This window comes from Herpailurus yagouaroundi, unplaced genomic scaffold (assembly GCF_014898765.1).
Source record: "Herpailurus yagouaroundi ecotype Mexico unplaced genomic scaffold, PumYag 29, whole genome shotgun sequence".
Taxonomy (NCBI): Eukaryota; Metazoa; Chordata; class Mammalia; order Carnivora; family Felidae; genus Herpailurus; species Herpailurus yagouaroundi.
This window is the reverse complement of record NW_024412377.1, coordinates 11,432,148-11,445,721: the sequence shown is the minus strand read 5'-3', so window position 1 is coordinate 11,445,721 and position 13,574 is coordinate 11,432,148. Positions and strand designations below refer to the sequence as shown.

Below are 13,574 nucleotides of genomic sequence, written 5' to 3'. Positions count from 1 at the left end.
ATTCCGGCAGGAGACAAAGAGGGCGACTGGTTAAGCAGAAAGACAAACAGGAAAAGTAATTCACAGCCAGCAGGAGCTTCTGCCAGAGTCTCACAAGCCAAAAATTCATAGTAACACTGTATGGGTGTTTCTGAATCTTCCGAAGGCTTGAAATGAAATGATGGTAAGCAGCACGGGATGCCTGCTAGGGTAGAGTGTAGACCCATGCTGCTTTTTATCACCAGCACACCAAGCTATCCGAAAGATCAAGAGCTTGATTGTACAATTGGTTTTCAAAGTCAGTAGTGCCAGATTTGAGAAGCATTTCAAAGAGTGCTCTGCTGAGCTGTCCCTGGGCACTACTCTCAGGCTTTCCTAGGGTTTCTTTTTACAGTGACACAGACTCGCCCAAGTTATTCTAATGATTCACCAGAGACACACAGTCATCTCTTTTAACGTTAGTCGCTTAGTCGCAACGGAATTAAAAATATATCTGGAGGGGCGCCTGGGTGGCTCAGTCGGTTAAGTGTCTGACTTCGGCTCAGGTCATGATCTCACGGGTCATGGGTTCGAGACCCGCGTCGGGCTCTGTGCTGACAGCTCAGAGCCTGGAGCCTGCTTTGGATTCTATGTCTCCCTGTCTCTCTCTCTCTGCCCCTGCCCCTCTTACGTTCTGTCTCTCTCTCTCTCAAAAATAAATAAACATCAAAAAAAAATTTATGTATATATGGAAGCATCTTAAAATTTTACCAACTGTGTAGAAATCCAGAATTATATCTATGCTTTTAAAAACCTTGTAGGGGGCGCCTGGGTGGCGCAGTCGGTTAAGCGTCCGACCTCAGCCAGGTCACGATCTCGCGGTCCGTGAGTTTGAGCCCCGCGTCGGGCTCTGGGCCGATGGCTCAGAGCCTGGAGCCTGTTTCCGATTCTGTGTCTCCCTCTCTCTCTGCCCCTCCCCCGTTCATGCTCTGTCTCTCTCTGTCCCAAAAATAAATAAACGTTGAAAAAAAAATTAAAAAAAAAAATAAAATAAAAACCTTGTAAAGATATGACCATAAAAATTGCACTCAGTTGCACTAGCAGCAAAAGTAATGATTAATACTACTTGATTCATTAATGTTAGTGAAGTCAATAGGCTTTTCTTTCCTACTTCGGCTGACTTATTTGAGAACAGTGCTTTTCTCTGTCTCAACGACAGTAAAATAACCAACAAGTGATATAGCCCTGATTGTGTTCCAGGTAACTGCCCTAAGTCCTTTGCAGATATTAACTCATTAATCTGCTAACTGATGCTATGAAGCAGCTATTGTTATGATTCACTTTTTCCAAATGAGGAAACTAAGGCACAGAGAGGGGAAGTGACTTGCCCATGAACCACACAATAGACTTTTACATTTTTTAAGAATCTCCAGAAATCCCCTAGTAAGTCAGCAGTATACACGGTTTTCCCTGAACAGAGTCCTTTTCTCTCTGTACCCTAAGCTCACTGGAATTCTGTGCTTTAAGAATTTACTTTACTGTAAATTTACTTTAAAAATTTACTTTACTGTAATTAGCAATGGTAATGATAATAGTCTATGACATGTAGGGAGGGCTTGCTACTCTAGACCCTGCGTAAACGGGATAGGGCGTCAGGTCAGTTCTGCTCATCTCTCTTGGGCCCAACACAGGCCAGTCCCCAAAGGGTAATATCTGTGCTGCTCTGAAAAGTCTCTGCTGAAGAAAAGCCTCTTTCTCTTAAAGTTGTGCAGCAGCCTTTTCCATCCTGATGCTCAATGTAGTCTTCACCCTTTCTTACCCCTATGGCCTTGGGGCTCAGTCCTGGGACCACGTATATATCAGGCCAGGGAAGGAGCAAGCAAAAGTCTTGTTTCAGCCTCCCTTGCTACAGTTTGGTTCTAAAGGTTGGTATTTCTAACAGCTTGGAAAGCTGTCCAAGTTAGTAGGTGAGAGCTTGGTTTGAATGAACCCCCTTCAAGACCTGAGCCAAATTAGGGAGCCCAGGGTATCAGAATATCAAGACAGAGACCTCACTTTTAATAAGCTTGTCAAGCCAATGTTTCTTCTCTCGTAGAACTTCTGACGTATATGGCTACGCTCTGATTTAAGAATGTAGTGACTGGCGGTGCCTGGGTGGCTCAGTCAGCTAAGCGTCCAGCCTCACTCAGCTCAGGTCACGATCTCACGGTTTGTGGGTTTGAGCCCTGCGTCGGGCTGTGTGCTGACAGCTTGGACCCTGCTTCGGATTCTGTGTCTTCCTCTCTGTCTGCCCTCCCCTGCTAACGCTCTGTCTCTCTTTCTCTCTCAAAGATGAACAAACTTCAAAAAAAAAAAAAAAAGGGAAAAAAAAGGACGGAATGAGTGGGGCTCCTGGTGGCTCATCCGGTTAAGCGTTTGACTCTTGATTTCGGCTCAGGTCATGATCTCACAGTTCATGGGTTCAGGCCCTGCGTCGGGCTCTGCGCTCACAGTGTGACGTCTGTTTGGGATTCTCTGTCCTTTTCTGTCTGTTCCTCAACTCTCCTGTGCTTTCTGTCTTTCTCAAAAGTAAATTAGCATTAAAAAAAAAAAAAAAAAAAGAATGGATGAGTATTTACCTGCCCGGAGGACATCTGAAGATACAATCTATCACCAGCCTTAACATGAGTGAGAGGAAAGCCACTGGCCTCAGGGGCTTTCTGCTTGTTGCCTGAGTGATCCATCAGAGACACAGGAATAAGAGGGCAGGTTAGTGGAGCCTCTCCATCAAGATGGCCAGCTAAGGGCCCACCAAAGCAGTAGTGTGATTGCATCAGGGTTGGGAGCATTAAGAAATTGTTTGGCTACTTACCCATTCTGTTGTAGCTAGACATAGTTTGTCATTTGGAAGGTAGGCTGAAGGTAATCTTCATTTATTTTGAGACGGACAGAATGAGTGAAAGCATGGGTGGGGCAGAGAGAGAATCCCAAGCAGGGTCCTCACTAAAAGTGCCGGGCTTGAACTCCTGAACCGAGAGATCGTGACCTGAGCTGAGGTCAGGTGCTTAACGACTGAGCCACCCAGGTGCACCCGTTGAAAGTAATCTTAACTAGTTATATTTCTCCTTTCAGAAAAGTTAGGTAGGTGTCGGTGTGTTTTCAGTATCTTATAGTCCAAATTTTTCATTGCTCTCCTGGTAGAACCAGGTAGAACCTTATCCTCATTTTAAAGCTGGGAACCTAAAGCACGAATAGTAATTAAGATTCACTTTAACCTTTGTTGGAATCTTACTGCCTCCAGCTCCTCTTGCACCAGTCTTAAATAAATCTATTAAAATTTGTTTTTCATTCTTATGCTGTGTTTTCTAGATGACTAGAATACTTCCACAAATCCACTTATTTACTTAATATAATCTGTTTTTATTTTGACTTTTCCCCTGTATGGAACTACCCCTAGAACCATTAACTAGCAATTTGATAGTTGGCTTTTGTTATTGAATTTTTTGGAAAGGATACGGCTTGTTTATTTTTTATTTTTTTTAATAATTTCTTAAACGTTTATTTATTTTCAAGAGAGAGCCAGAGTGTGAGTGAGGGAGGGGCAGAGAGAGAGGAAGACACAGAATCTGAAACAGGCTCCAGGCTCTGAGCTGTCAGCACAGAGCCAGATGCAGGGCTTAAACTCACAAACCATGAGATCATGACCTGAGCCGAAGGTGGATGCTTACCTGGCTGAGCCACCCAGGCACCCCTGGCTCATTTATGATCTAGAAATATTGTTTTTATCTCATTGCAACTACTTTGGGGACCTTATAACAAAGCACAGTAGTGGAAATAATATTTATTTACACGTGGAAAGCTATCAAAATTTCCACCGAGATAATACATTTATAGCTGTGACAGCACCCTTTTAATAACTTTTAAATAGTTTTTGTTCACTTTTAGTTTTTTAATTCTGTCCTATTTTGGAAAGGTAACTGCTTAAAGACTGATTTCTTAGTATGATTTTCAGACCGGAAAATCTCAAAAGAACCTGTATTTGGAGGTTCTTGATCTAAAACTGACTCTTCCTGGATGGGAACTGCCAGCAGCTCTCACTGTAATGTTTCGTAGGGCTGTGCCCTGTTGGTATTATGAGCTGTTGGGAAGTTCTGGTAGAGAATTGGATGCTTTGCTGGGCAAGGATTTTTTTCTCCTTCAAAATTTAGGGTAAGTTTTGGGGCGCCTGGGTGGCGCAGTCGGTTAAGCGGCCGACTTCAGCCAGGTCACGATCTCGCGGTCTGTGAGTTTGAGCCCCGCGTCGGGCTCTGGGCTGATGGCTCAGAGCCTGGAGCCTGTTTCCGATTCTGTGTCTCCCACTCTCTCTGCCCCTCCCCCGTTCATGCTCTGTCTCTCTCTGTCCCAAAAAAATACATAAACGTTAAAAAAAATTTTTTTTTTTTTAAATTTAGGGTAAGTTTTAAAAGCAAACTATCTTTTACATAGGACTAAGCTTTGTTCCTTAAAAGTTATGCAGGGCATTGGACCAGGGACTCCTTACTACATGGGAATCATGGCTGTAAATATTGTGGCTGCATTCTGCATGGGAAAAGGGGATCCTGGAAATGTGTTAGAGGCACATCTTAGCGTACACCACCCTAGCGCCTTGAGCCAGGAGTAAATGAGCTCAACTATTAGTGAGGAGATGTGACAAGCAAGGAAAGTCGTTTTTTTGTGAGACACTTAGTGACTTAATTAAGAGAGGTGAAAATAATAATAATGAAAATGGCTAATGGAACTAGATAGTTTCCGCACCCTTCCTTCGGGAGCCTCCACTCTCAGAGGCCTCTGAGTTGGGCGTCACAGCCCTGCATAGTGGAAAGCCGGGCTTCCGTGCGGTCCGGCCAGGAACTGTCCAGTGGGAACTGTCCTTGTCCCATCGTCCCTGCCCCAGCTCTAGAGGAAAGGCCTGTGCGGCGTTCAAGCGGGAATATTGCTTCGGGACTGAAACATTTTTTTTAAATACATTTTTTTTTTGGATCCCTGATTTTGTAAACGGTTAGCGTATATAAACACCCACTGAAAGAAATAGGGTTCTGTGACTTTTCACAGTTAGCAAATTATCACCAGAAAAACCCAGGCAGCCTCACATTGTGTCTCCAGAATCCAGAAGTAGTAACCTGAGTGGAAGAACACCATCCGGCTGGCAGCCTGGGGTCACAGACGACCCTGTAGAGACAGACGCCTGGTGAAGCATTCCCGGTGTTAGGCCAGGTTGTGGTCTGACCTGTGGAGGAAGCTGTGGTCTGATTTGTCCTTGGGCGTTTGCTTCTCCCTCAAGAGAGCAAGAGAAACACCTCGGGGAGGTTGGCATTTCTTGAGGGAAAATGGAGAAGGGGAGGGGTCAAGTATTGGTAAGGGGAGCCTGGAGGTTGGGGGTTAGTCTTGGGTTTTGTCAGTATCTGCCTTGTCCCCTCCCCGCACCCCCCCCCCAGTGACACAGAGCCACATGGGGGGCCACAGCCCGGCTGAGTGGCTTCCCAGAGTTAAAAGTTCTCTCAAACTACAACTTGTAAAGCTTTGTGCAAATTACAGTTGAAAGAATATTGCTTTTAAATGCACCGTCAAATAAATTATGAAATAATGTATCTTAATGTAAAAGAAATGCACAAGAGATTGCCTTTTATGACTTTAAAATCAGTTTTACACATTCGGATTTGTCACTTTCCGTGTGGAGCAGCATGTGGAATGTTCAAGACTATAGTTTCAGTATTCTGCTTATCAGAAAACCGTTACTTCGCCTAAAAAGTGTTGTCCTTGGAAAGAATAAGAAGAACAAATTGAACCACCTCTCTATGAAGGCATAAAAAAAGATCCAACGTGAGATACCTTTAGAGTAGCCGACTGACCCAGTCTGCCCAAGACCGAGGCATTTCTAGCAATCCAGGACAGGACTTTCAGTGCTAAACCAGGGGGATCCTGGGCAAACGGGGTGGGGAGGGGGCGCTGGTGCCTTCCGAATGCCAAGAGCCAGGCTAGATGTAGGGTAAAGTGATGAACCAAGTTCAGTGTCTTATAGGCAGGGCCAGCTTAAGGGCTCTCCTTCCAGGGCCGTGCCTGTGAAAACAGTCAGTTGGGGAAGCAGTTTGGAAAAACAGACCCACAACCCTGGGCTCTTCAATAGCCCTTTGCTAACGTGTTTGCATTTGCGTTGCCGTGAACTGTCCATTAGGACCAAGTTAGTTTTAGGTTAGCAAGGGTGCTTTTTTATCCCTAATGTTGTAGACGCCCCTCTCCCCGCACACACACTCGCACTCCCTAGCCCGCAACATTTAAATATCCCAAGCCATCAGGGAATATCTTCCGGCCACTTCTTGCCCCACGGGCCCCCTGGATGTATTTGATTTGGCCTCTTCACTCAGTTCGTTCATCACTTTCCTATTCGTGTGGTCCCCACCTTCGGTTTTTCCGGCCCGTGTGGGTGTGGGTAACCAGGCACAGGGCAGTGCCCACACGGGGGGCTAGCCACAAGTAACGTGTCTTCGGTGGGATATGGCACCCTGTTAGGAACACACAGTTGCCCTACGTGCCCACGTACGAAGGGTTTCGAAGGGCAGCCTCGCCTACAGAGAGCTCCTGCCTGACAGTTTTGCTCCTTCGTACACCCGTGTTTAAAAACTTGCTTATGGGGCGCCTGGGGGGCGCAGTCGGTGAAGCGTCCGACTTCAGCCAGGTCACGATCTCGCGGTCCGTGAGTTCGAGCCCCGCGTCGGGCTCTGGGCTGATGGCTCGGAGCCTGGAGCCTGTTTCCGATTCTGTATCTCCCTCTCTCTCTGCCCCTCCCCCATTCATGCTCTGTCTCTCTCTGTCCCAAAAATAAATAAAAAAATGTTGAAAAAATAAAAATTAAAAAAAATTAAAACTTGGTTAGTAGCCATTCTTAAGGATGCCTTCGGTCTGGCAGGGTGACTTAATGTGGCATTTAACGAGGTGTCAACCTAAGACACTACTTTCCTGACGTTAATTCATCCTCCCACCCGTTTTACGGATAAAGAATCGACAGATGCCTTTTCCAAATATTGCAAAACCAGGACCGGACATCAAGCGTTAATAATTTCCTGCAGTATGTAACATGCTGCTGAGATCGCGAAGGGTCATTTTAGAGGCTAAGTGGGTGTTTTCCTGAAGTTATTAATTTAACTCGGAGCGAATTCACGAACTTTGATGAAGACAACAGTACTTGCTTCAGTATTTCCTCTTTCATATATCCTAAGGGCAGGAACGCAGCTTGCATTTGCCTCCGATCTCCGCCCAAAACAGAGGAAACGCGCAACAACTCTTTTTTATGCGATTCGATTTCGCGAGGAGATTCTTTCAAAGACCGACTCGAGAGACACACGTGGTGCCTAAGGGTTGCCCAGCCCTAGCCTGGCAGGAGTGGATTCTAGACCACCATCCTGTCGATTTGCTGCACGAGAGCAGGCGACATGCCCAAATACGGTCTTCCTGAGCATTTGGTCGTTTATTTATAAAGCAGAGACTCGACACTTTTCTCTTGTATCGCAGAGAGAAGGCAGTATTATTTGTAGAACTTTGACATTTTCCAGTTAGACGCTGAATTCTAACCGTATGGTATGTTTAGTTTGGGGTGGTTTGACCGGGTTATTTCTAGACATCTGACCACCAAGATCGAGAAAGGGGAACAGAAGAACTTCAGGCAGCTACGTATCAATATAGGTGTTTCTGGTGTTATACACAGTGTGGGGGTGGTTCGAAATACTGAAGAATTCACCTGAGTGCAAATACTGGCTTTGCCACTTACTAAGGATGTGACCCTGCTTAACTCGCTCGGCCTCTCCCAGCCTGACTTCTCTGTATAGGGCTGGGAGTAAAACATATTTCATAGGGTCATAGTGAATGTTTAACTAGATAAAACATGTGTTGGTGCTCAGGATAGAGCCTGATGCTAAATAAGTTCTTCTAGATTCTATTTCTCTTCTTCATAATGTACAGTAAGAGTCCTCAAGGGGCACCTGAGTGGCTCCGTCGGTTAAGCATCCGACTTAGGCTCAGGTCATGATCTCACAGTTCATGGGTTCGAGCCCCGTGTTGGGCTCTGTGCTGACAGCTCAGAGCCTGGAGCCTGCTTTGGATTCTGTGTCTCCCCCTCTCTCTACTCTTCCCCGGCTGACACTCTGTCTCTCCTTCTCTCAAACATAAATTAAAAAAAAAAAAATTAAAATAAAAAAAGTCACCAATTAACTAAAACTTTAGTAAAGGCGCATGCTTTGAAATTCTTTCTTTTGAATGATTGTCCTACAAGGAATTCCCTTGGGTAATCCAGACCTTAAAGACAGGGACATTTGACTTGGGCAGAGTCATTTGCTTGTTCTTTTACCCCTGATTTGGATACAGTGCAGGGATGTCCCTTATTTGGATAAACTGATATCCAGCATGGCTGGAGATTAGGTCATGAAATATTTTCACCAGTAAATTTTCCATATAATCAGATCCTTATAAGAGGGCATATTTCTGGTGGCCATATAGTATGGCTCAAAGAACTGCATTAAAGACAAGCTTGTTTTTAATGGTAAGATATCCTTGGGTAGTATCCAAGCCAATGTGTCATGGCCAGTTTTATGTCCCAATTGTGTGGTAAGATTACCATGATTGCTTTTTCTAAATAGCATCAAAGAGATAGCAGTGCTAAAAATGTCGTGTTGCAGACATGCCCAAAACAGGGGGACGTATTTTATAGTTTGAAGTTAATGTGATTTGTCCTGTGCCAGAGGGGGTACCCACATGCTATGATCTGAAGTTTGCCAAGGACTGCCCGTTACCCGGACAAAAACAGACATGGCTCCTTCACCTACCTGAAGACATTTGGAAACTTCCAGCAATCAATGGCCATTTCAGATGACGGCCCTGTCTCTTGAAGGCCTCTGTTCAAACATCCATCCCAATAAAAAGGTAACCTGAGAGGAGGAGGACCTTGCATAAGGCATCAAACTGCACAGTGATCAACTCTCAGTGAGCAGAATGCCAAGAAAAAGAGGTCTTAGACCCAGAGACATTCTCATATAAGGAGAGTTAAAATAAAGGTCCAAGAATTTATGGACCGTGCCAGGTGGGATCCTTCAATTGGGAGGCCTGGGAAGTGGGATGAGATACAAAAGGGAGCTGAGAGGACCTTTACTGACAACCAACCTTCTTCCTCAACTACGTATGCCTGGACGGGCCTTACACAACACCCGGGTGAATAATCCCCATGGTGTGCGTGCACTGTGTTGCATTTTTATTAAAAGGGCAGTGCAGACTATCTGTTGAGAACGCCAGCTCTAGGGCTAGACTGCCATTTGCACCTGTTCATCAACTTACCTTGGCTGTCCTTAAACTATTGAAGTCTTTGTGTTTCGCTTTCCTTAGCTGAAAAACTACCTGACTATAGAGCTGTTGAGAGAATTTAAAGAACTAATACATGTAAAGCACTTAGAGTAGTATTTGGCACGCAGTAAAAGTATTAGTTATTATTGTTACTAAAATATGTTAGAGCCATATCTTCAGGAAGGAAAAAGGACAGATTGGGGTCTGCTCACTGCCTGAGCCCACAACAATGATGACATCCCAGTCACTTAGCTTGTAAAAGTTTCGTTCTTGTTTGTGCCACGGACCATATCCAGGAGGGAGGTGGCTCTGCTCCGTGCAGATCAGGAATCTAGGTTCCTAGTCCTATAGAGTAGATCCATCTTATTCTAGGGCTTCTAAGTTCTTCCCTGATTTTCAGCATCCAGGTGGCGGGTAAGGGAAGAGAATATTTGCTCAGGACTTCTTAGGAACCAGACCTTCTCGCACGTTCCATCGGCTTATTACATTCATTACTCCTCTCACATTTTATTGGCTAGAATTGGTCACATGGCCCCACCCGATTTCAGAGGAGATTGAGAAACGTAGTTTAGCTGTGTGCCCAGGAAGCAGAGAAGAACATGGATGTTGGTCTGAATATAGATAAAGCGATAACAAATGGGTGATTTTGATTGATGTCACAATTTTCCCGTGAAACGTAAGCATTTTTAAATTTAATTTTAAGAAATAATGAGAATCGGGGCACCTAGGTGGCTCAGTCGGTTTAATGTTTGACATCAGCCCGGGTCATGATCTTACGGGTTCATGGGTTCAAGCCCCGCGTCAGACTCTATGCTGACAGCCCAGAGCCTGGAGCCTGCTCCCGATTCTGTGTCTCCCTCTCTCTCTGCCCCTCCCCGGCTCACGCTTTGTCTCCCCTTCTCTCTCAAAAATAAAATAAACATTAAAAAAAAATTTTTTTTAAAGAATTAATGGGAAAATCTACTCTCTTAATGAGCAACACTCAAAAATTCGAATGTTCATGTAGACCTCCAGCTACATTATCATTGCTGAATAAGACTGTAATAAAAGTTAACACTTAATGGAGCATTTACTGTAAACCGAAATACTACACACTTCACATGCTTCTTTAATCTTAGTTAACAAGATGAAATTATATTTTGTAATTTTTAATGTTTATTTATTTTTGAGAGAGACCGAGCATGAGCGGTAGAGGGGCAGGGAGAGAAGAGGCACAGAATCTGAAGCAGCCCGTGAATCCATAACTTGACAAAATATGGTAGAGAGTGGGTTTGTAGTCATCTACTCTTGTGTTTTACTTAGGGAGACCACATCCAGATACACAGCAGAACAGACTTAATCCAGTGCGGGGTGTTCATTCTACCTGATACAGCTCCTATCAATTCGTCATGATCTGAGTGGTTTGTCAAGAAGATATAATAGACAGGAGCATGGAAAAACACACATCAGTGTGTACTTTATCCCTTGACTTACTTTATTTGCTTAGCTAAACATGCTGTGTTTATTATCAGGTTAGCCATGCATTAGTCTGGGAAAGTAGCTCTGGTGTCTTAACGTCTGATACCTGTTTAGATATTTTTTGGAAAATCAGTTAGGTCCCTTATTTATTGGATCTGTGGTTAATATTTTCTTCATAGAGGCTAAATAACCTGATGTCACTGGTATGTGCGCTTTAATCTCTTAAGGATCTAGCATCATAGAGAAAAAAGATACACGCACGGTTCTGTGAGCCCTTGTGGGTGGACAGTGTAGAGGGTGATGTTTGAGGGGGGAGCTTCTTTCCTTAAGAGATTCTGCATGGCCGGTTAAGGTGAGTCAGCTCATTGCCATTTTTATCAGTTCCATAGATTTCAGCTTTCTCTGTGGAACTAAGGTGTGTCTGTAAGAGCCCTGAAAAGTGGAGATGGAAACAGAAGCAGATGTGTAATCGTACAAAGGGTCTTGATAGGCCATGGAATAGCTGAGTAATTAGAATGTCTGTCCCGGCATATCTACTTCCACATTTTTGGCCAAGCTACAAGACAGTTGGCTGTTGGCCCAGTTGCTTGTGGCCTCATCTGCCTTTTGAAAAGACTCCGTATGGAAGCCAAATAAGGAAAGCAGCTACTCCTGAATATTTGGCTCGATGACCATTAGTTTGTTTGTTTTCATTGCTGCCTTGTTCAGGTTTTAGAAAAACAGGAATAATTAGGCGACCGTCGATCTGTCGGTTGCGAACAGGTGATATTCCTATGCTTGTCATCGGTAGGTCTCAAAGCATTTGTCACTGTGCAAAACCGTACTGTTCGTTATCACGTTTTTCTTCAAAGTCATTTTCACAGAGTTGAGAATGACATTGTTCACCTTGCAGGGTGTGTGACCGTGGCCGTGGGTCACCGAGTTGAGCTGACGGGCTGGGCTCGAGAGAGGGGCAAGGCAGAAAATGAAAGTGTGCAGGGCCACCTTCTCCGGCTGTAACATTGGTAATTTAGTATAGACTTTGGACTTGGCACCTCATTCTTGAAAGCTGGGGACCCTTTTGCAACATATCAGGATCCAGGAGTATAGCAATCTCTCATATTAATTGGTTACATGATCTCACAAACTGCAGGACTTTATATTTATTAGCTGGCATTGTTTGGAAAGGACTGTTTATTTTTATAATGGGCAACGTCACATGGCTGTTCTCATTCCATGAGCTAATATTGAGGGTGTTTTGGTTTCTGTGGCACACTGGGCTGTTGTGTTTTAGATTCCATGACCACAGACGTGCATTATCATTCCCCTCCTAATTCAAATGCAGCTCAATTTTAACACTAAAAAGAGACCATTTTTAATATTGGCACTCTTGGATGAACTGCCCAGTCATGATTGCCCCGTAGGGCTTCTAGTCCAGTTTGGGTTTGGATTGCTGAACAGCAGACCATCTCTAGGCTATGTCTACCCGGCTCTGATTCTCTCCCCACCCCAGTAAGAAATCTGATGGGGCTCCTGGGCGGCTCAGTCAGTTAAGCGTCCGACTTCGGCTCAGGTCATGATCTCACACGGTCTGTGAGTTCGAGCCCCGAGCCGGGCTCTGTGCTGACTGCTCAGAGCCTGGAGCCTGCTTCGGATTCTGTGTCTCCCTCTCTCTCTACCCCTCCCCTGTTCTCACTCTGTCTCGCTCTTTGTCTCTGTGTCTGTCTCTCGCTGTCTCAAAAATAAATAAACATTAAAAAACAAAAAGAAATCTGGAGAAAAATCATTTTCCTGTCACTTTTTAATTTTCTCGTATTTATATTTCATCAGAACCTGTTTTTTTGGTTTGTTTTTTTTTTTTTTTTTCTCTTTTAGGAAGGATGGTCCTGCTGAAAATAGATGGTTTTAACCTTTGTATTTGTGGAGAAAATGCAACAGAGATGTGTTTTCCTGCAGGCTCTTCGTCAGTGTATGATATTCTTGCTACCACCTACTTGTTCAGTGGTTTCTGTTCTGCTGCCTGTTGATCTGGGCGACGGCACCACAGGAAGAAAGGAAAGTTTAAATGTGGAAGTGACCTCTTATGCGTCAGAGCCTCTGCACTTGAAAGCCATTTGTTAGTTTTGATCTCTAGTTGGCTTGGGAAGAACCCACTTTTTCTCTCCGGGTCCTCCAGTTACTGAGTGATTTGTAGGAGGGTCTTGCACTCCAACTCCATGCTACGATTGCTTTCTTGCCACGTGATGTTAGAAACGGTTCATTTCATGGACAGCATTTCTCTTCTTTTTTGAATTCTTTAAAAATTTTTTCTAAGTTTATTTATTTTGAGAAACACAGAGACAGCGTGAGAGGGGGAGGGGCAGAGAGAGAGAGAGAGAGAGAGAGAGAGAGAGAGAGAGAATCCCAAGCCAGCAGCGCAGAGCCTGATGTGGGGCTCAAACTCACGAAACCATGAGATCCTGACCCGAGCCGAAACCAAGAGTTGGGACCTTAACTGACTGAGCTCCCCAGGGGCCCCAAATGATTTTATTTTTTAATTGCTGTTGTTGTTATTTCCTGCTATTCTGGGAGATAGACACACTGACATTTGAATGAATCACAGTTCAGAGCACTTAGGACCAATGCAGTAAGTCAACTAAAGTTGTTTTCTTATAACAAAAACCATAAAAACAGTACAGATTCAGCTCTCTGACTGCCCAGGCGACTATTAGCAGTAATCTCTGAAGTTCATACTTTGCCCCTTTGCAACAAATATCGTCAATGTCAGAAGCGTGGTTGGAAATTTGGTTTCATTTAGTGTTGTAAAATTTCATAACAATGTACTTAATATTACTAAG

General features: G+C 44.3%; 1 protein-coding gene and 1 long non-coding RNA gene across 3 annotated transcripts in view; one reads left to right on the top strand and one right to left on the bottom strand.

Annotated features, from left to right (window-relative positions):
* Positions 1–13,574, top strand: part of ANKH (ANKH inorganic pyrophosphate transport regulator) — a 139,560-nt gene that overhangs the window by 25,499 nt on the left and 100,487 nt on the right. The gene's annotated exons all lie outside the window — the stretch shown is intronic.
* LOC121042833 (uncharacterized) lies at positions 672–1,463 on the bottom strand. The gene is made up of 2 exons (XR_005796478.1): positions 1,017–1,463; positions 672–772 (listed from the first exon to the last, which is right to left on the bottom strand). It is a non-coding gene; the product is annotated as an uncharacterized LOC121042833 (long non-coding RNA).